The following is a 22,538-nucleotide window of genomic DNA, read 5'->3' on the forward strand; positions in this document are numbered from 1 at the left end:
TGATTTCACCGCAGTCACACACCAAGTTTTGTCTTGGGCACTGAGATTCCTAATACAGGCCCTCCCATCTTAAGGTCCTCCTTGACTTCTTTATGGATCCACTCAACATCCAAGAACTAAGGGCAGAATGAGAAGACCCGTTGAGCATAGGTGCACGTCCATTCCTTTTGTCAACATTTGCTGTAGGCAGATGGCTAAATTCTCAGATTACAGGTGTGGGGTAACCATGCCTCTCACACAGTGGTTATTAGAATCACCATACATATCATGAGGGTGCTGCTGAATTACTGAAGAGCAGGCTTTTGTGGTCATGAGAGGGTTTCCCGGCTGTTGAAAACATGAGAGATTTCTTTCCATTATGTGAATGGATTGTCTATTGTTATTTTCTAAGTCAGTTTTATGTTTTACTTTTATTCTTTTTTTCCTTTGAGCTGAGAAACCTCAAAATGAAAAATCCAAATGCAGCACCATTTAATGTCTCTGAAGATGCATACACAGCAACAGGTCTTTTTAACATCTGCTTTGCAAGAACTATTTGTTTTAAAAGATCTAACTGTGTCTGAAACAACTCTAATGGGCAGATCCAGAATTTTTCAAAAACTATTTTTGGTAGGTTACACAGACCACATTCAAGATGGGGCCACCAGCCATCGGTGAACCCCACTGGCTAAGCTGGCCTTCTAGAGAGACGTGTGCGTGTTAGATGATCAGGCAATGTAGCAAGGTGGGGGACAACACAGGCCCTTAGCCCACACAGAGATGTGGCCATTAGGATGAAGCTGCTTTGAAAAGGACCTTCTGTCATTTCACTCCTTCACGGTCCCCTAGTAAATATGACACGTCAGTCATTCAAGCAGATACAGAAGAGAAGGCAAATTCTGGGTTCTGCCCAGCCTGGTTCTCCCTGGGTTCCATTTTCCTCGATGTCTCAAACTTCTCATGGAGAGGATATTTATCTGGTACTTAGAAATGAAATCCAAAAAGATTTACCACTAAGAACTGTACTAACAGTCAGCCAACTTCTTCTTAAGGTCTTGAACACTTTCTTCTTGACTTTCTTCAGGAGTTTCTTCTGACTCAAGAACCTAAAGACACTGGTACCAAAATCTGTCCACAGTAAAAGACCAGAAATCAAAGTAACCAGAAGCCTATAAGAGCTTTGATAGAGATTTCGGCTATTTTGTCATTTTTGTAAGTCAGGGCTTGTATAAAAAAACGAAAACACCAGTGGCAAAAAAAGAATTTGAGTGATAATTCTAATTTTTGTGAAATCAGAGTGGCTACAGTCAAACTTTGGAGGTAAAATACATGCTCATCTTTTGGTGTCATAAGAGCGCATTTTCTACATTAGGCCACCAAAGGTTGAAATTGCTTATTCAGCCTGAGTTCCAACCGGGACAGTGGGAAGAGAACAGGACGCAGTTTTTACCTGCACCGAGGTTGGTTGGCAGGAAAGCAGCCAAGCCCACAATCTTAAATTTGGTTCCCCAGATATTAGACATGACCTGAGCAAGATAGTTGTGCTGTGGGAAAAAAAAGGAGAAAAATCACAATCTATTTCCATATTTTCTATTGATCACTCAAGAAGTAAGGACGTTAACACTTTTTGCTTAAAAAGCCACACGTGGGCACTGCCAGAAATATTCACTCTCTGTCATTCCACTGTTTTTAAGACCAGTAGCTGCCTACAGCATGTCAGGCACCCATTTGCAAGCAGTGGCTCAGCGAGCTGTCATTCTCAGGTTGGGAGTGGGGGCGGGTGTGTCCCGGTGTGTCCACATGTGTGTAGGTTAAAAAGGCACAAAAGTGATTTGGGCACTTTTTTCTTTACCTCTCCTTCCTCCCAGTCACTGAACCAGAGAGAGCACCTGGCTCTGAACCCATTTTCATCCTTGATATTTCTCCTGGAAACATCAGCTGCACTGATACCAGTATATCCCAAAACTACCCAATTATCTGTTTCTTATTCAATCAAATTTTTAAAAATTTAAGAAGTTATCACTATGCCCAAATCATGCATGAGTGTGTGTGTGTGTGTGGAAGGGCAATAATAAAGATGAATAAAATACAGCTCCTCAAAGAGCTTAGAACCTAATGGAGGAGAGAAGGCCTGTAATTATTTATATACAAGGAAGTGACTGAGAAATGTCCTAAGGGAGTTACAAACAAGATGCTCTGGGATTACTGTGGCTGAGCCAGGGGAGGAAGCCTTCACGACAGAGGGGAAGTTCTATCTGGAAGCACGTGCGCAGAAAGGAGGGTGAGGAGATGGAGCGGGTTACCCAGGCAGGGCAAAGGCACAAAGGCGGGAAGAGGTGAGTCAACAGTGTGGCTCTGGCACCTGGAGAGGAGGGGGTGTCGAGGAGGACAGGAGGGAAAGACAGGCCAGGCCAGGCAGTGGGGCTGTGACCAGGGATTGGCTCCTGCCGACACTGGAGTCACTGAAGGGTCAGAAGCGGCTTGAGGGAGCAGAGGTGAGAAGTGTGGCTGTGTCTCAACCAGAGCTACCTGTGAGGAGATTCCTGTGGCAACAGGGGGATGCCCGAGGTGGGAAGAAGGCCCCTCGGGATGTGGAGGTGACGGGGCATGGAGGAGGGCAGACAGGCTCTGGTTCTCTACGCCCGTGTCTGCAACTGCAGTGACAGGCACGGAGAGGGGGGACCGAGGGTTCAGCGGCCATCAGGCACACACTGAGGAGGGGAGCGGAGCGTTGGATTGGGGGACCACCCGAAAGCCGACACTACCTGAGTGATGTCTTCAAAGGGAAACTCTCTTCGCGTCAGGCTGGGCGAGCCAATGGAGGGCTTGCGCATCGGCAACCGTGGAGACCTGGAGATCTCCTGTGCCTCCCGGGACAGCTTGGGGGACTTCCGAGCCTCAATGTTGATCCTGCGGAGGCAAGGCCCCGAGGGTCAGGCGCCCCGGTGGGGGCGGCGCCTGCACTCCTGGCACTCCCTTCACTGTCCACCAGTCACGGTGGATGTGCCACTCCCAGGGGCCACGTCCCTTAATTTACCCAGGCCCCGCCCGCCTGCTTCTGCCTTATGAACACGAGGAAAGAAGGACAGAACTGCATATCGAATAATATATATTCAACAATATAGTGAGGTTCAATCGAGTGATTCATTTGTAAAGAACCTCAGAGAATTAACTTTCTACTGAAAACTTTCTACTGACTAATAGTAAGTTTGGAATCGTCCACATGTCTTCTGCCAGGGGTCGCAAAATTCGTCCTGAGGAAAGTGGCGGGTGGAAGAGGCGTTTCTCACCTAAGTCCACAATGGCGTTACAGTTCCTAACACAGTGCTGGGATTTCAACAGACTTACCTAGCATCTCCCCCCTGCAATATTGACATCAGATCAGTGGATCTAAGTTTTTCTGCTGCCTTTTGATCCTATGTTATATCTCTGTTCCTCAGTTCCTTTGTTTATAACATGGGGACACATGTGTTTAACGGCAGTCTACCCCAAAGAGAGTGTTATAAAAGTGAATATGGTAAGGTTGATGACATTCCCTGAAAGAAAAGCATTAAGCCTCACAGATACTGCTTGAGAGCTTGATAAGACACCTAGGGCTCCCAAAGTGTGGGAGGACAGGGGGACCGAGCTGGTTAAAGCTCTGAGCGAGGACAACTGGCCTGGCTGCTGCGTAGGGGCACTCAACACTGAGAAAGACGGAAGGAAAGAGGACCAGCTCCAGAGACCGCAACATCCGGGAGCTTTCCAGGGACATTTACAGGTGAAAGATTTGGTTGCTTATGTATTAAATGGCCTCTTCTCCTTAAGCAATGGGAAAAGCCAAAACACTGTAGAAGTGTAGAAAAGTTCATAATTTTATTTGTAATTTTAACAAGCCTAGAATAAAGATGAAAAAAATAAATCGAACAGATTGCTGGATATCTGGATATCTATATGGGAAAAAAATGAACGTTTACCCCTAACTCAGACTATACACAAAAATTAATCTGAGGTGTAAATTAATCTGAGATTTAAGTGTGAAGGCTAAAACTATAAAGCTTGTAGAAAAGAATAGAAGAATGTCTCATGATCTTAGGGTAGACAAAATAGGACAAAAGCATTTCCTAAACAGCACACGAAAAGTGCTAATCATAAAAGAAGAAATTCACATTAGACTATACAGCAATCCATATATCTGCTAAAGGACTCATAGCCAGAATACATGAAAACTCCTACAACTCTAAATAAGAGAAAAACAACTCAATAAAAAATGGGCAAGGGGCTGGCCCAGTGGTGTAGTGGTTAAGTTCACGTGCTCCGCTTTGGTGGCCCGGGGTTCAAAGGTTTGGATCCCAGGTGTGGACCGACCCATTGCTTATCAAGCCATGCTGTGGCGGTGTCCCATATGAAGTAGAGGAAGATGGGCAAGGATGTTAGCCCAGGCCCAATCTTCCTCAGCAAAAAGAGGAAGATTGGCATCGGATGTTAGCTCAGGGCTGGTCTTCCTCACAAAAAAAAAGGTGCAAAAGACTTGAACAGACACTTCACAAAAGAAGATATCCAAATGGCCAATAAACATAAAAAGCTGCTTAGCATCATCAATCATTGAAGATATTAGGATTAAACTACCATGAGATACCACTATACACCTACCAGAATGGATAAAATTATTTTTAAAAAATGACAATACTCTGTAGGTGAAGATGGAAGCAGCTAGAACTCTCATATACTGCTGGTGGGAATTTAAAATGGTACGACAGGCACCTTGGAATACTGTTTGGCAGTTTCCAATAAAGTTGAACATACGTCTACCCCGTGGCCCTACAACGCACTCCTAAGCATATACCTGAGATAAACGAGTGCATACGTCCATAGAAAGTCTTGTAGAAGAATGTCTACAATGGTTTTATTCATGATAGCCCCAAACTGGAAACTACCAAACATTCAATTGGTAAACGGAATAAACAAATTGTAGTATATTCATTACAATGGAATTCCACAGAGCAAAAAAGAAAAACTGTTGATACACGCAACAACATGAATGAGTCTCACAATCATTATGTTGATTAAAAAAAGCCAAATAAGAAAATAGGACATGTGGTTTGACACCATTTATATGAAGCTCAAGAGGAAGCAAAACTCATCTATGCTGACAGAAGTTAGAGCAGTGGTTACTCTAGGGAGTGGGTATCGAATGGGAAAAAGTACAAGGGAACTTTCCGGGATGATGGAAATATTCTTTATCTTCAACTGGGTGGTGAATACACTGGTTTACCAACTGCACAATGCATTATGTGTTTACAATCTGGGCAGGTACGTATCTGCACGTACATTAGACCATCATTTCACACAGCATCAAGAATTTTAGAGCTAGAAGGATCTTAGTGAAGATCTGCTCCACCCTTTAACTTCATAGACAAGGAAACTGGTCTCTAGGTCATGGATCAACGTTACATTCTGAGGTTACAGAGCCCTCGGTGGCAGGGTCAGGACCAGCAAGGCAGGGTTTTTTATCTATGACACTGCAGGCCCTTCCATCTGCTTTTAGCTTTTTGCCACTCTTTAGGCCAAACCCTTAGGATAGAAATTTTTTTGTGTTTGTGAAGAAGATCAGCCCTGAGCTAACATCTGATGCCAATCCTCTTCTTTATTTTTTTGCTGAGGAAGATACCCTGGGCTAACATCTGTGCCCATCTTCCTCTACTTTATATGGGACGCCACCACAGCATGGCTTGACAAGTGGCACATTGGTCTGCGCCCGGGATCCGAACCTGCGAACCCCGGGCTGCCAAAGCAGAGCACATGAACTTAACCGCTATGCCACTGGGCCGGCCCCCCAAACATTTTTTTTAGAATACTATTTTTTCCAATTACAGCATCAAAGGCATTTGATTCGGCATTCCTTTCAACACATTACATACACTGTAAAACCTCTGTCTTACTGTTCTCAGACCAGAAATAAAAACAAGTAAGCCAGAAAGCTACGGCCGCCCCTGCCACCCACCACCAGTGCTGACCCCTAGAAGTTCTGAGGGTTCAGCAAACTTCTTCCTGGGGATCTTTTGCTGTCCTGAAGGGAAGAGTAAAGGAAAGCTATAATTATCACAGGCAGATCTTCCAGACGACAGACTTGGATTGCCTCTTGCTATGCTCCTCTGGTGTGCGTTAATGGGATTCTGCTGCAGACACAACACAGACACACCTCCAGAGGCTCAAAAAGGGAGGACGCCCCTACAGACCAAGATTACCTTGGGAGTTTGGGTGATTTGCTAGCTCGGGAGATTTTGGGAGATTTCTTGGCAGCCCAGTCGTCACTCAGTTCGATGTCACTGGAGTCTGAGCAGTTGCAGCTGTCGATCATGGTAGAAATCAAGCTGTTTCCATAGATTTCATCGGGTAAGATACCAAGCAGTAGATTTTAGGGAAGTGACATCAGTTAGACCCTCACGACGATCATTACTAGGAACTAAGGACAGCCTGACCCTATAGGCAGCCGTTTGAAGTCTACAGGTTGAAACAGAAAGGAGCAGAGCATTGTCTTCCTTTTACATTTTTATGCCATTATATTTTCTAAGCAAAAGTAGTCCATTACTTCTGCGGTTAGCAAATGGGCGTGGAATTTTAATGCCTCTGGAATGTACAACAGTCTGGCACTGTTTACTGTGCCAAACCTGGCAACAAAACGGCCGCGCTATTGTGCCTCACCACACACCAGGCTCCATCTGGGTTCACACGGGCAGCCTGGGAATCCAGGCCGGTCAAGGGGCTTGCTGACTCACTGACTCCCCCAGAACCTGCTTCTGCCCTGGGACCGGGGAAGGCCCTTGTTGGTTCTGGGCCTGCTCTGGACTCAAGACCTGGCAGAGTTGGGTCCATTTCAGGGACTCCGAGAAATTTATGTCTGGCGTGTCAGAACCGTCTCCTGGAACCGCCACAAGGATGCTTGCCGGGGGGGGGGTGGCTATCCCACCTGCTAGAGGTGCCTGCCTGCTTCGAGCAACGGCTGGAAGAAGACCTGTGTGGCAGGACTTTCAGTGGGAGCTTTGGGTTCTCCTGAGGGTGCCTGCGTGGAAGCCACTCAAAACAACCTTGTCAATTGGCCATTAGGTAGAAGATTAGAGGCCCCAAGGCAGAAGACGACAGACACAGCAACGGGGCGATCACAAAACTGCAGAGTAGATGAAGTCCATGTTTAACATCCTCCTCAAAACCCCTTCTCCTTTGCTGCCTTCCTCACACGGCCTCACATCCCCTCACATCCCTTCACCACCCAAACCCTGCTCTGCCCCACCCCAGGTCTGCCCTCACTGGAAGTACCTCATTCTTCAAAATCACTTTGTTTTGCTGACAAAAGCCTCATTCCCTCAAGGCTCCAAGAGCCTTGCCAGGCAATAAAAAAGCTGCATCATTCAATCACAATGAAATAATTTATAGACTATGAGCGATTTTACCATTCAAAAGGGCTGTTTACATTTGAAAGAATGAGTTTGTAATCCAAACTAATCTCTGTTTCTGAACACGTGGAGGTGACATCTGTGTGGAGGTGACATCTGTGAACAGGGCCTCTCTGAGGGCCCTGGAGGCAGAGCAGAACAACTTGGCGTGCTACTTGGAAGGAGACTAGCTGACGCCCGATCGGTGTTACTACATCAGCCTCTTCGTCAACTACTTCCTGAATCAGAAGGCACGACTCGTGAATCCAGCAAGCTGGAGTGGTGTGCATCTGAGTTCCATCAAATAAAAAGGCTTAATTCACACGGCCCAAGCAGTGCTTTACATTATTTAACTTAGGAGCCCTAGATCAAAGGAAGTTTGGCCACGATTCCAAAATGCATATAAGCCCACAGAACGCTTCCTCTGTGTTCATGAGCACAGAGCCAGTTCACCGACCTGAGGAAATTCAGTAATGTATTGTCCACTCAACATCTGATTGACTTGCTGATGCCGGGGTTTTGTAATTGCTGGATGTCATACCCTTTGCTTTTTTCCTTTACTCACGTCTTAGTCTGTGTGGGCTGCTATACCAAAATACCACAGACTGGATGGCTTATAAACAATAGAAATTTACGTCTCACAGTGGGGAGGCTGGAATTCCGGGATCAGGGTGCCCGTATGGTGGGGTTCTGGTCACGGCCCTCTTTGGGGTTGCAGACGGCTGACTTCTTGCTGTGTCCTCGCATGGCAGAAGGGGCTACTTTCTGGAGCCACTTTTATAAGGCAATAATCTCATGATTATAAAGGCTCCGTCCTCATAACCTAATCACCTCCAAAGGCCCCACCTCCTAATTCCATCACACTGGGCATCAGGATTACAACATACGAATTTAGGGGGGCATAAGCATTCATAACCACTTTTATTTTATTGTCTGTCTCCCCAACTAGTGGAAGGAGAGTTGCCTGTCTCGCCTCCTGCTGTAACTCTAGAGACCAGAACAACGCAGAGACTGGATAAATACTTCCTGAAAGAAAAACGAGGTCTCTCCCTGCTGCCTGGCTGCACCCCAGACTAACTGCAGCAGGATCCTGGGAGTGGACGCGGGCACTGTCGATTTTTAAGGCTCCCCGGTGATTCCCATGAGCAGCCAGGGCTGAGAACCACTTGCCCAGGAGCAGAAGGACTTCCCCATAGAACGGACTTAAAGGGGGCGGCGTGAGAAGAAGGGAGTTGCTTTCTGAGACAAGCCCCAAGTCCTGCTTGTTCAGTGTTACAGTTACACACTTGGAGGCTCATCACTCTGCTCCCTGTCGTCAACAACTAGAAATTCAGTGCAGCACGTCAGAGTAAGACCCAAGGAGCCTGGGGGTGATGGACATCTGTACCTCTTATTTCTAGAGATTCTGTCATTAATTTATCATGAAAATTCTGGAAGAAACATACAAGTTGTAGATAAATGTAAGTTGATATTCCTCTTTGAGAACAGAAGGCTGAACTGTACTGTTTGGGGCTTCACATCCCAGTTTTGTCAGTTTGCAAGAATATGCTTATTTCATCTGGGTTGAGGCCTTTTCAAAACACACAGCCCAAATCAGGTATCTTTTTAGAATTTTAAAAAAATCTTTAAGCACAGTTTCAAAGCTTTTAAATAAAAGTTCTGTCTTAGTCTGCTTGGGCTACCATAACCAAATACCACAGACCAGGTGGCTTAAACAAGAGAAATTTATTTCTCACAGTTTGGGAGGCTGGAAGTCCGAGATCAGGGTGCCAGCATGCCAGATTCTGGTGAGGGCTGTCCTCCTGGCCTGCAGACGGCCACCCTCTCACTGTGTCCTCACGTGGGCTTTCCTCAGCGTGTGTGTGTGTGTGTGTGTGTGTGTGTGTGTGTGTATGCAGGGAGATCTCTCTTCCTCCTCTTACAAAGCCACCAATCCTACTGGATTAGGATCCCACCCTTACAGCTTCATTTAACCATAATCACCCCCTAAAAGCCCTGTCTCCAAATACAGTCACATGGGGGTTAGAGCTTCACCATATGAACTTGTGGGATGGACACAATTCAGTCCATACATTCCGCCCCTGGTTGCCCCCTTATTCATATCCTTCTCCCACGCAAAATACATTCATTCCATCCCAACACTCCCAAAAGTCTTAACTCACTCCAGCATTAACACTAATGTCTAAAATCCAGAGTCTCATCTAAATATCACCTGAATCAGAAATGGGTGAGAGCCAAGATACGACTCACACTGAGGCAAAACTCCCTTCCAGCCGTGAACCTGTGAAACCAGACAAGTTACGTGCTTCCAAAACACACAAGACGGCAGCGGGCCAGGCACAGGGTGACATTCTCATCCCAAAGGGAGACACAGGAGAGAAGGAAGGGCCCCAGGCAAGTCCAAAGCCTAGTAAGGCGAATTTCTAGACCTTAAGGCTTGAGAATAACCCTCTTTGGTTCAATACTCTGCCCTCCAGGCCCACTGGGGTGGCAGTGTCACCACACAGCTCGAGGTGAGGGTCCCCACGGCTCTGCGGGGCTGGGGTCTTGTCCTCAAGTCTCCGGGTGGAGGCTGTCTGGCCTGCTAAAATTGAGGCAGTGGCCCTGATGACCTCTGAATCGCTTTTGGGGTCATTTTTCCCTCTTGAAGAATAGTGCATGTTCCTATCCGACCAGCTCCATCATCCCGTCCTGTCAAATCCAGGAAGTCAACAGCCTTCCTTCGTCTCAGCCCGTATGGACAGGCTGAGAACTTTCCAAATCTCCAAGTTCTGGTTCCTTTTTGCTTAACAATTCCTTCTTCAGTGTGTCTCTCTCCTCTCTCATTTTACTATAAGCAGTTAGGAGGAACCAAGCCAATCCTCCAAAACTACTTAGAAATCTCTCAAATATCCAATTTCATTTGCTTGCAAGTTTTATCTTCCACAAAACACTAGAACACAGTTCAGCCAAGTTCTGTGCCACTTTACGACAAGGATCGCCTTCCTCCAGTTTCCAATAACATGTTCCTCATTTCTGTCTGAGACCTCACCAGACATGGCCCTAATATCCATATTTCTAATGTGTACCTCAAAACCCTTCCAGCCTCAACCCATGACCCAGTTTCAAAGCTGCTTCCACATTATAGGTATTTGTTACAGCAGTTCCCCACTTCTTAGTACTAAAATCTGTGTTAGTCAGGGTTCTCCAGAGAAACAGAACCAATAGGAGGCAAATACATATACACACACATACAGAAAAAGAGAAAGAGATCATAAGGAGTTGGCTCACGCGATAATAGAGGCTGACAGGCCCCAAGGTCAGAGTGCCAGCCTGGCTGGGGTCTCGGCTTGTGGATGCACACCTTGCTGTGTGCTCACGTGGCCTTTCCCCAGTGTACGCGTGCGTGTCGAGAGAGAGCTCTCCCTCTTCCTTTTCTTTTTTTTTTTTTTTTTTTTGTGAGGAGATCAGCCCTGAGCTAACATCCGCCAATCCTCCTCCTTTTTTGCTGAGGAAGACAGCCCTGGGCTAACATCTGTGCCCATCTTCCTCCACTTTATATGGGACGCCGCCACAGCATGGCTTACCAAGCAGTGCATCGGTGCGCGCCCGGGATCCGAACCAGCGAACTCCGGGCCGCCGCAGCGGAGCGCGCGCACTTAACCGCTTGCGCCACCGGGCCAGCCCCTCCCTCTTCCTTTTCTTATAAGGCCATCAATCCTATCCCATTGGGACCCTACCTTCCTTAAAAGCTCTATCTCCAAATACAGTCACATTGTGGATTGGCGTTTTAACATGTGAATTTGGGGGGGGGACACAATTCAGTCCATAGCAAGCTCTGACTAAAGATTTCCTTTGGAAAATTTGTGAACTTTTGCTAAACAAAAATTATTGGGATTCATGCTATGTATTATAAAACGCACACTGGTAATTCTGAGAAACACATTTGTTAAGTTACTTGGGGGACATTTACAACAGGGGATCAAAAACTTCAGAGCATAGCAATCCCCTGGGGCCTCCACTAAGTTGCAGATTTCTAGGCGTCGTCTCCAACGTGCTGAACCAATCTAAGGGGCAGGCCTAGGAACCTGGATTCAAGTAAGTATCCCAGGCGATCTGCGGGAAGGTGGCCCATGGACCACATCTGAGAAACGACGACATGGAGGACTGAGAGAGTTCATCAGCTTCTCACGATGAGCAAGTCCTGGCTTCTCAAAGTCAGGAACCCTCTCCTCTCTGAACCAGGTTACGTCTACCACTCGGTTGGAAATTAGTCATGTTCTGCCTTGTGACACATCGTCTATTTTTGTCTCGAGGTATTTAAATCTTGACTTTTTTATTGAAATTTTCAAGTGTTAAGTTGTCTTTCACCCAAAAGGGATCATGAACTCCCTGAAAGCAGAGATGCCCCGGCACTGCTTCACAACCACAGGAGACCCGAGGACCGTGTACAAGGCAGGCACTCAATACGTCCCGCCTATCTGCTTTGCTTTACAGCCTTTTCATTATAAAAACACAACACCTCCTTCCCCACAGGCCTGTTAGCAACTGGGCCAGCCTGTGTTGGGAGGAGCTGACAAATGTGACCACTACGGAGAAGCAGGCTGGGACGCTCAGGTCAGGTCCACACAAGCAAGGTCTTAGGAGGCTGCAGCCTTGTCCCTACAGCACAGCCCCCGCTGCTTCTGTCCTGTTCTTCAGTGGGAAATTGACGCACAGGAGCGGGGGAACAGAAGCAAGCTCTTCACATAACTTCCCGTCAACACTGAATCCGAGCATAGGTTTTATAAAACTGCATACACGGGAGGAACCTTAGAGACAATGACCCCGCTGAGAACCGGCGATGCGCCCTCAGGTTCAGGACCTTTCCCAAGTCCCCCCATCAGTCATCTCTAACCGCCATGGCTCCTGTCTTCTCTCTTCCCCTGAAACTGCAACTTCCTTCTAAGTTCACGTGCACTGCTCTCTGGCTTCTCTCACTTTGCCTTCCTTCCTTCTGAATCTTCCCTCTCCCTCCTTTCCACCTGCCTCCCTACCAGCCTCCAATTCTTCTCGCTCTCCCTGCTCTTGGTCCCAGGTCATCACATGACTCAAAAGACGAAATAACTGACTAATATCCAATTTTTAAAGTATAGTTTCACTGCTTTCAATTTTACACGGTAACACTGACAGCAGAATGTTGCTACAGATGCGGAGCATTCCAATAAAGAAAAGCAGACAGCAAGTGGATCGACTGTAAAATACTGAGGTGGGCAATTGAGGCCAAGGTTGAAAAAGCCCATTGCACGTGACACTCGGCTAACTGGTGATGCTGCACGGCGCAGCGGCTTCAGGGACAGAATGGGGGCAGAGGCCAGTCTAACGGGCGGGAGAGGGAACAGGAGATGGGAAGTGGAGAGAACAAGTATGAACTAATGAAAACAAATCTAATTCAACCCACATTGTCCCACGGTCAGGCGCTTACCAGGCACTGGGGGTACAAAGATGACTCAGTTCCCTCCCTCCGGGCCCTCAGGATTCAGGGACTGTGTGCCCCGAGGGATACCAGCAGCTCAACTGACTGAGGGGCGATGGGCACAGAGGGGACAGCTGCTCGCTCTGCTCTAGGTGACCGGCAAGATTTCACAGGGAGGCGGGGGAACGTTTGAGCCGGCAGGTACTGCTGACAGAGGCCACAGGCCTCGACTGTGACTACAAACAAAAAGAGCAAAGTCCCTTCCCTGGAGGCTCACACTCTAGGGTCCCAGAGAGAGGTGCGCAGTGAGCCCCCTGAATACGGCAACGGAGTCATGAAGATTGGTATAAGAGAGTCTTTAGAAGGAGGGAGTGACTGTCATGCGAAATCTTTACGGACCAGCAAGAAAGTCTCCTTGGTCATCAGCTAAAAAGCAGCTAAGGGTGGCTTAGCGAGCGCAGAAGCAGGATCCCAGCAGGAGGCTGAGGAGCAGGCTGAAGGTCTGAAGCGTTTAATCCTGTCACTCGCTCCGGGGGGCAGCGACGGCATCTCACTACTGTTTTGATGGTCTCAACAGCACATTCAGGCCCTCAGTGGATACCTGACAAATAACTGAAAGAGGAGGCTGCCATTCCCAAAAGGCCCGCGCCAGCCTCCCCTTGATGACAGCCGATGTCTCCTCCCCCCACAGCCCCAGCCACACGGAGCCTCAGGAGCGCTCTTAAAAACCCGTGGGAAAGTCCACTTAGGGAATCTAACTTCAGCAGGATTTTGGAAACGGAGTAGCTTCAGGGATGTTCCACGCTAGCCAAACGTTCACAGATAGGCGTTACCTTTGCGTGGGCAGTCAGGAATACCAGTCCGCACCCCCCGAGAGGGGTCTGCAGTGCCTGGCGAGGCGCCCCCCTGCGTTGCTGTCTGACGGCGGGTCCGTGATGACGAGCTCCGGCGCAGCTGGCTGACGCGCCGCCCCTCGAGGACGCGCACGAGCCCGCCCGGGTGCTCCAGGCAGAGCGTGTGGCACGGGCCGCCCACCTCCGGGCCGCGCTCTGTGCGCTTCACGGTGCGGCGCAGACGCTCGTTGCCGGCCGAGGGGCAGCTGACAAAGTCGCGCGTGTTGTCGGGGTCCGGAATCGGGGGCTGGAGGCAGGACGTGGAGAGAAAAGAGCGTGCACATCACTGATTACCCTGGCGGAGCACTGGCTGGCGGCTCGGGGAGGGTTAACTGTGCGGTGCGGGACAATGACTCCCAACTCTGGACGCACGTCACAACCTCCTGGCAGCTTTCAGAGACCTCAGCCCGGATCCCACCACAGACGATGGAACTGGAATCTTGTGGGGGTGAGCCTGGGCACGCGTATGTTCTAAAAACTCCCCAGGCGATTTTAACGAGCAGCCAGGGTCCAGAATCACTGGTGTGGAGCCAAGAGTGTAAAACAACTTGAAGAAAATATCACAACAGATTCTAAAACTCGGATGTTTTAGGAAAAAATTAACCAAGAAGTCAATCTGATACTTAGAAGCAGAGACAGAAAACAAAAAAGAGAACACAGGAAGCAACCTACATGCGGAGGGCCAGAGGGAACGGGGAACCCACACTGGAACAGCCACAGGCAGGTCCAGTCCACATACCACCATAGCGACAGACCAGTTCTCAAGCTCCAGTCAGCATAGAGGACGCTGACAGCGAGGGCTGGGTGAGGGCCGCCCCTCCGCACAGTGATGAGGAGAGCAGGCCCCAGGATTGACAGGGTCCCATCCTGACCGTTCCCCTAACGAGCCACAGAGCAAGTCCCTCACTTCTAAGAACGCGTTTCCTGCTTTCTCAAGAGGGGATAACGGCAGCATCTGCCAGGGAGTCAGGACTGAACAAGGCAGACTGATCATCAGGACGACAACGGCAGCCACGCTCGGGATACTGCCTCTGCCATGAGAAAGCTAATGCCTATCACACAAGGTGACTCTCTTGTGGACACTAAGGGTGATGCTAGGGACAGACTGCGCGCGTGGGAGACCGAGGTGGGACTTTGCGGAGCCGCACACCTTCATCTTGCAGAGGAGCAGACGTGACTTCTGTGCTCCTGCTCTGGGACTCTCGCCTGTGTTCCTTGTCTCGGCCCTCCTCTTGGCGAGCCTTCGGGAACAGGCAGCCAGCACGAGTGAGGAAGGAGGAGAAGGTGAGTGGAAGGGCTTCACCTTGATGGTGGGGATGAAGGCAGTGGGGAGGTGGGAGCAGAGGCGGGGGGGCGGGGTCAGCTTGCTGACGTCTTTGTCCTCTCGCAGGGCGCTGGCGATGGCCTGCTGGCACAGCAGCTGCAGGCCGGACACGCGGTGCTCCACACGGACCACGTACAGGGCTGGTCCTGATGCCATCAGCAGCCACGAGTCCCGGTGTCCCCAGCAGATGGAGATGATGGGGCGCTGCCAAGAAGTGAAGGGAGACTACGCTTAAGCTGTCGCTCTTGTAAGCAAAGATCATGCACGCTTGTGTCAAGCCAATTCAAGTGACCTGATAGTTCATGAGGATATTGGTTTTAAAAAGCACAAGAGAGGATGTTAAATACCATATTACAAAAATTCAGTATTTCCATTGAAAAGCAGTTAGATCCCCAGGCCACAGCACAAAGCACTGGAAAAGTTTTACAAAGTTCTTTTACACGTATTATCTCATTTAATTTGGTGCCATAAAACCTAACTTAGCTCTTATGACGTTTCTCCCAGGAGATGCAATCAGCCTGGGGGACTGTACTGCATATTCCTTACTGAAGCTCTGCTATCTGGAACCCCAAGTAACTGGTGGTAGGTATTCCCATGGCTTGGGGAGGTGGTGAGGAGGCAGACCAGACGGCTCTTCCCTTTTGTCCCGACAGGGAGCATTTTAGAGTCAAACCATCACTGGATTTGGGGTCATGAGCTATGTGACCTGGGAACTATGATGTAACCCTTGGAAGTCTCCTACTTTCTCATGAGCAAAATGGGAGCTGTGAGGACTAAAGGAGATGAAAGACGTCAAGTGCTCTGGGACCTATCACCAGTTATAACCCATAGATATTAAGTCACTGTTATTCTCAGCCATCCTCGAGCTGATGGGGCAGAAAGAAAGTAGAAAGCTATCTGGAAAGGGGAGAGAGGGGAACACAGCCCCTGTGGCAGCTGCTCGAGGGGTCTGTGGCCATCATTTGCTTTGAAAAGGCAGGCTGAAATCCAAATGTGCAAGTTAGAAACTAGTTGTACTGAAAAAAATCCAAACCTTTAGGGGTGCCATCTATGTAAGATGAGCCAAGGAAGAAAGAGGGAGGTGGAGGGAGTGATGGAGAAGCAGCGAGGGAATTTCTTCACTCCGATCTGGACAGATGGAGTTCTAATTTAATGAGGTCTTGAGGGGTTTCAATGATCAGAAGTGGGGCTATCAGATCTTTTATATGAATGACAGATAGGAACAGAGTTTTCCCAACACTTTAGTGACAAACATTAAGATAAAAGGAACACATGAAGACGCTTGCTTAAAATCGCCTCCAGGGTCGGCTAATCCTGGTTTGAACTTCAAAACACAATGCGGGGCTGAAGATAATTCATCTTCCATTTCCATCACAGTGAGGCCAGGCAGTCACAGCCTGGTGGACGAGGACCACGGAGCCTAGAACTCAAGTCTGGGGGCTTCCGGCGTACTTCCAAGATGGGCCTCCTTCTAAGAGGATCCCACGCGGAGGGTGGACCCCAGAGAGACGCCTGTTAATTTAGAGCAAGGCAGAATCTCTGCTGAAGACAGGGCAGACAGCACATTAAAAATACACACCAAATGTATTTGGTATCATCAACCCCCTTACGTGCAGGTTAGGACTAAAGTTCTATTCCTACCAAAGTCATGCTTAATCTTAAAGATACACGCCACCCGCCACCCCTGAGCCTCCTAAGATAATATGTACAACTTAGAGCTCAAGTCATGAAGGACAGTTTTCACTTAGCACAATCGGACTGGTTGGAACTGGCTGCAGAAATCTCAGACACTGCTTTCTCCCAATTTCCCATTACTTTTGAGCCCATTTATCTGACATGCCAAGGGTTATGATGTACGAATCACATATATATATATTTTTATCCTCCTGTGTCCTCCCTCCTTCTGGTTCTGTTTTTCATAGTAACTATCTCTATGTAACAGTTGATTACAATTTTGGGGAGGATCTTACATACTTATCATAATGACAGTTTTATATATCTCTTACGTCTTTGTACAAAAGAACTTAAACCACTTAGAGTTTCAAACTGGATAAAAATCCTCTCTGTTACATTTACATGTACAATCACTAAGCATCATAACAAAAATAACAATTATGTCTTAAAAACTTACCTACGTTCCAATAGCACATTGAGTTATCTTGATAAGCACATATATTATCTCATTTAATCTTAACTCTACCACGTAGGCATCACTATTCCTATTTAACATATGAGGAAACTGAGCTAAGAGAAGCTAAGTAACTTGGTTACAGCCAATAAACAGGAGAGCTGCAATTCTCACCCGTTTCCCTCTCAACCCCACAGCTTATGCTCATCTTACTACAAGGTGCCACCACTCTTTTTTTTTTTTTTTTTTGTGAGGGCGATCAGCCCTGAGCTAACATCCATGCTAATCCTCCTCTTTTTGCTGAGGAAGACCCGCTCTGAGCTAACATCTATTGCCAATCCTCCTCCTTTTTGTTTTCTTCCCCAAAGCCCCAGTAGATACTTGTATGTCATAGTTGCACAGCCTTCTAGTTGCTGTATGTGGGACGCGGCCTCAGCATGGCCGGAGAAGCAGTGAGTTGGTGCGCGCCTGGATCCGAACCCCGGGCCGCCAGTAGCGGAGCGCGCGCACTTAACCGCTAAGCCACGGGGCCGGCCCAGTGCCGCCTCTCTTAAGTGTCAGTATAGCGATACAACCACCTGAGAACGCGTAATGGCCCACTACCAAACTTAACTATCTGCCCATCACAGATAATAACGAGCCCAAATTCTCCCCTCTGGTCTCCTCTTAGTTCATTTGCTCAAGGCCATTTTACCCAGAAAGAAACCGAACCACATGTCTGTAGAAGAGACACACAGACAAGAGGAGAAACAAGCCGCATAAACAGCCAGCCAAGGGACAAGGACCGGAATGATTCCTCACGGCAGAAAAGGATCCAGAGGTCACGTGGGCCCACAAGCAGGGATAAAGTAGCCAAGGAGTCCTGGTAGAGGAGCACGAAGCAGCAGTGGGACAGCCTGTCTCCGAGGTGAGGAAGGGCCGTGCTACTTCATGCTGGGCCTTGCATCAACGAGAAAACACAACTGCTTGTTGTGTTTGTACTTGTGATGCAGACAGACCCTAATGAAGTAAATTGTTTACTGATTTTGTTTTTATTGTTTTTGTGTCAATAGATTGTCCGAGGATTAAAAAGTAAGCAGCATTGTTTGTTGGAGAGCCCTACAGGAAGTGGGAAAAGCTTAGTCTTACTTTGTGCTGCTTTAGCGTGGCGACAGTCTCTTCTTCGTATAAGTATGTGGTTGATATATTCAGCTTGATTATTGGGACTTGAAAAAAATATAATAAAGTACTTTTTATCCAGAATGATTCATTTAAGGAAATAGCAGTAACTAAGAATATACTTTTGGTCTTTCTTTTAATCCTCCCTGCTTGATATTTTAATGAATCTCAATATAAACGAATACTCAAGTGGTTGTGCCTTTATTACATTATTAATCTTTGACTATTATCTTTTTGTAAGTTATGTAAGTTGATGATAATTTCTCTATAAATGTCTCTGACAGCATAAGTGTTTCTCTCCTGTCCTAATTTGATGCTACAGATAGGGTGACCAACTTGTCCAGATTTGCCAGGTACTTTCCCAGGTTTAGCCCTGAAAATCTTACAGCCTGGGGGACCTCCCAATCCTGGGCAAATTCGAGTGGTTGCTCACTCTAGCTGCAGAGGATGATGAATGTTTGTTTAATTAGAAATATTATGAATAGAGGTTCTTTCACTTTGAGGGAAGCCAGCGGATGAAAGCTTAAGCGAAAAAGCTGAAGTGCCGTTGTCACGTCGTCGTACGTGCCGCTCAAAGAGTGTTACAAACGATGGCGAGGACTGAGGAGCTTCACGTCATTTCAACAGTCCAAGTACACCACCTTCTGAAAGAAATGGCACTTCATCAACTTGTCAAGGTAGGTTATATTTTTGCCTGGGTCTGTTGGTATGTGTAATAGGAACCTTCATTACTGTTGTTATGAGACCTAATTTGATAAATTTGATGAGCATAATTCATTAGGTACCTCCATGTAATTTCTCTGGAATTATTTTTAGATAACACAAGAGTGGTCAGAAATCCTTGGACTACTTTATTCTTGGCTTGGCTTTTAATTGATTTGGACATTTTGCTAGCTTAAATCATTTTTTGAAGCAGGCAAGGCAAAATAAATGATATTCAGAAATTGATGTTATTTGTAGGCAGGATTGTTAATTATAAGTTAGAATTTTAGAAAACATTGATTTGTATTGTAAGACAAAATCTAGTTAGCCTCATTCATTCTTGATAAGTTTGCATGAACTTCTGAAGCCAGTATCCTGCATGAGGATGAGATATGTTTTAGGTATGATCCTTGAATAGTTCTAATTAGATTTATTTAAGTGAAATATATTAAGAATAACATAAGACTCTTAATTTTTAAAAAATATTTCTCTGGCTTTGACTATATGGAAAAGATTGGTCGTTATTTGCCTAAGACCTAGGAGACATCCTGTACACGTTGCTCTACCTTATTTCTCCGTGCAAATCTCTATCTCCATTGACAACTCCCTGGTCCAAACTACCATCTCTTGTTTAGAGCATGCAATAACTTCTTTTCCTGCTTTCACTCATGCCGTTCTTTAACTAATCACTGGCAGGGAGAAAAGAGGTGGCCATGACTGACTTAAGTCTCAACGTATCCACTTCCTAAAATCAAGAATGGAGTCGTCTTCCTCTAAAGCACATGACTATGTGTGGAGGAGGGTGGCTGCTGGAACCCAAGTGTGATTCTGTTAGGAGTGAGGAAGAGGAGATGGAATAGTTACTGGAGAGGTGACCAATAGTGTTGTCTACACTGTTTTGACCCTTAGCCCTTTTGACTTTCTTTCCATTCCTTCAAAGGGTCATGCTGGGACCTCAGCTGCCTCCCTGTCTCCTGCAGGAGACTGTGCAGGGGATGGCTCTCCCTGCACAGAGGCTGGGCCCTCAGCTGCCTCCTGTTCTCCTGCAGGAGCCTGTGCAGGGGATGGCTCTCCCTGCACAGAGGCTGGGCCCTCAGCTGCCTCCTGTTCTCCTGCTGGAGGCTGTGCAGGGGATGGCTCTCCCTGCACAGAGGCTGGGGCCTCAGCTGCCTCCCTGTCTCCTGCAGGAGACTGTGCAAGGGATGGCTCTCCCTGCACGGAGGCTGGGCCCTCTGCTGACTCTCGTTCTCCTGCAGGAGCCTGTGCAGGGCATGGCTCTCCCTGCACAGAGGCTGGGGCCTCAGCTGCCTCCTGTTCTCCTGCAGGAGCCAGTGCAGGGGATGGCTCTCCCTGCTTGGAGGCTGAGGCCTCAGCTGCCTCTTGGTTTGTCTTTCCAGCTTTCTACCCTTTCTTGTTTTTGTTTAGGCCGCAGGAAGAGCAACGCGTTTCGTGTGTGGCTTCTGGCTCTGGTGTCCCACTTAGAACAGCAGTCTGTACCCCAAGATTATGCACATATTTACCGAAAGGGCTTTCTTTGATACATCAAATCTAGACTCCATCTGGGATTTTCCTATCAAATTAGAGAAATTCTATTTCAAATAAAAACAGAAAAGGAAAACCTATCAGGCCGTGCGAAAATAAATGGGCAGAAAACACATGGCCACCTATGGCATGATTTCACTTATAGGAAACATCCTGAACAGATTTAAAAAAAAAAAGGAACAGTGACAGAAAACAGATTAGGGGTTGCCAGGGCCTGAGGGAGAAAGTGGGAGTGAGTGCTTTTATAACAGGGTGTTCTTTTGGAGAATGAAATATTGTAAACGCATACAGCGGTGATGGCTGCACAGCATTGTGAATGTACTTAATGCTCAGGAACTGTACAATTTAAAATGTAAAACAGTAAAGTGTTCAAAGATGAAAGTGAAATTTATTTTAAATAATCAAGATATAAACAATAAAATAAAGCAATGAAAGGAACCATGAAATAGAGAAACACAATTAGGAGGATGGGGAAGGAAATTTGTGGTAAGGGAGCAGGTGGAACAGGTGGGACTGGAGGTGCTAATGAGGGAGGTTCCCGAGCCAGCTCTCCCAGGCCTCAGAATTTGGCCTCAGCTGCCTCTCTGTCTCATGCAGGTGCCTGTGCAGGGCTTGACTCTCCCTGCACAGAGGCTGGGCCCTCAGCTGCCTCCTGATCTCCTGCAGGAGCCTGTGCAGGGGATGGCTCTCCCTGCACAGAGGCTGTAGCCTCAGCTGCCTCCCTGTCTCCTGCAGGAGCCAGTGCAGGGGATGGCTCTCCCTGCTTGGAGGCTGAGGCCTCAGCTGCCTCTTGGTTTGTCTTTCCAGCTTTCTACCCTTTCTTGCTTTTGTTTAGGCCGCAGGAAGAGCAACGCGTTTCGTGTGTGGCTTCTGGCTCTGGTGTCCCACTTAGAACAGCAGTCTGTACCCCAAGATTATGCACATATTTACCGAAAGGGCTTTCTTTGATACATCAAATCTAGACTCCATCTGGGATTTTCCTATCAAATTAGAGAAATTCTATTTCAAATAAAAACAGAAAAGGAAAACCTATCAGGCCGTGCGAAAATAAATGGGCAGAAAACACATGGCCACCTATGGCATGATTTCACTTATAGGAAACATCCTGAACTGATTTTAAAAAAAAAGGAAACAGTGACAGAAAACAGATTAGGGGTTGCCAGGGCCTGAGGGAGAAAGTGGGAGTGAGTGCTTTTAGAACACGGTGTTCTTTTGGAGAATGAAATATTCTAAACACATACAGCGGTGATGGCTGCACAGCATTGTGCATGTACTTAATGCTCATGAAGTGTACAATTTAAAATGAAAAACAGTAAACTGTTAAAAGATGAAAGTGAAATTTATTTTAAATAATCAAGATATAAACAATAAAAAAAAATCAATGAAAGAAACCAAGAAATAGAGAAACACAATTAGGAGGATGGGGAGGGAAATATGTGGTAAGGGAGTAGGTGGAACAGGTGGGACTGGAGGTGCTAATGAGGGAGGGTCCTGAGCCAGCTCTCCCAGGCCGCAGAAATTAGCCTCAGCTGCCTCCCTGTCTCCTTCAGGCGCCTGTGCAAGGGATGGCTCTCCCTGCACAGAGGCTGGGCCCTCAGCTGCCTCCTGTTCTCCTGCTGGAGGCTGTGCAGGGGATGACTCTCCCTGCACAGAGGCTGGGCCCTCAGCTGCCTCCTGTTCTCCTGCTGGAGGCTGTGCAGGGGATGGCTCTCCCTGCACAGAGGCTGGGCCCTCAGCTGCCTCCTGTTCTCCTGCTGGAGGCTGTGCAGGGGATGGCTCTCCCTGCACAGAGGCTGGGCCCTCAGCTGCCTCCTGTTCTCCTGCTGGAGGCTGTGCAGGGGATGGCTCTCCCTGCACAGAGGCTGGGACCTCAGCTGCCTCCCTGTCTCCTGCAGGAGACTGTGCAGGGGATGGCTCTCCCTGCACGGAGGCTGGGCCCTCAGCTGCCTCCTGTTCTCCTGCAGGA

At 47.7% G+C, this 22,538-nt stretch overlaps 2 protein-coding genes and 1 pseudogene across 2 annotated transcripts in view; 1 reads left to right on the plus strand and 2 right to left on the minus strand.

Annotated features, from left to right (window-relative positions):
• LOC131402530 (adhesion G protein-coupled receptor E4-like) overlaps positions 1-22,538 on the minus strand; it is a 494,190-nt gene that overhangs the window by 297,138 nt on the left and 174,514 nt on the right. The window lies entirely within an intron of this gene.
• Positions 1-22,538, plus strand: part of LOC131402526 (centrosomal protein kizuna-like) — a 283,064-nt gene that overhangs the window by 93,096 nt on the left and 167,430 nt on the right.
• LOC131402538 (tubby-related protein 4-like) overlaps positions 1-22,538 on the minus strand; it is a 94,105-nt pseudogene that overhangs the window by 8,297 nt on the left and 63,270 nt on the right.

This window comes from Diceros bicornis, unplaced genomic scaffold, assembly GCF_020826845.1.
Source record: "Diceros bicornis minor isolate mBicDic1 unplaced genomic scaffold, mDicBic1.mat.cur scaffold_124_ctg1, whole genome shotgun sequence".
Lineage (NCBI taxonomy): Eukaryota > Metazoa > Chordata > Mammalia > Perissodactyla > Rhinocerotidae > Diceros > Diceros bicornis.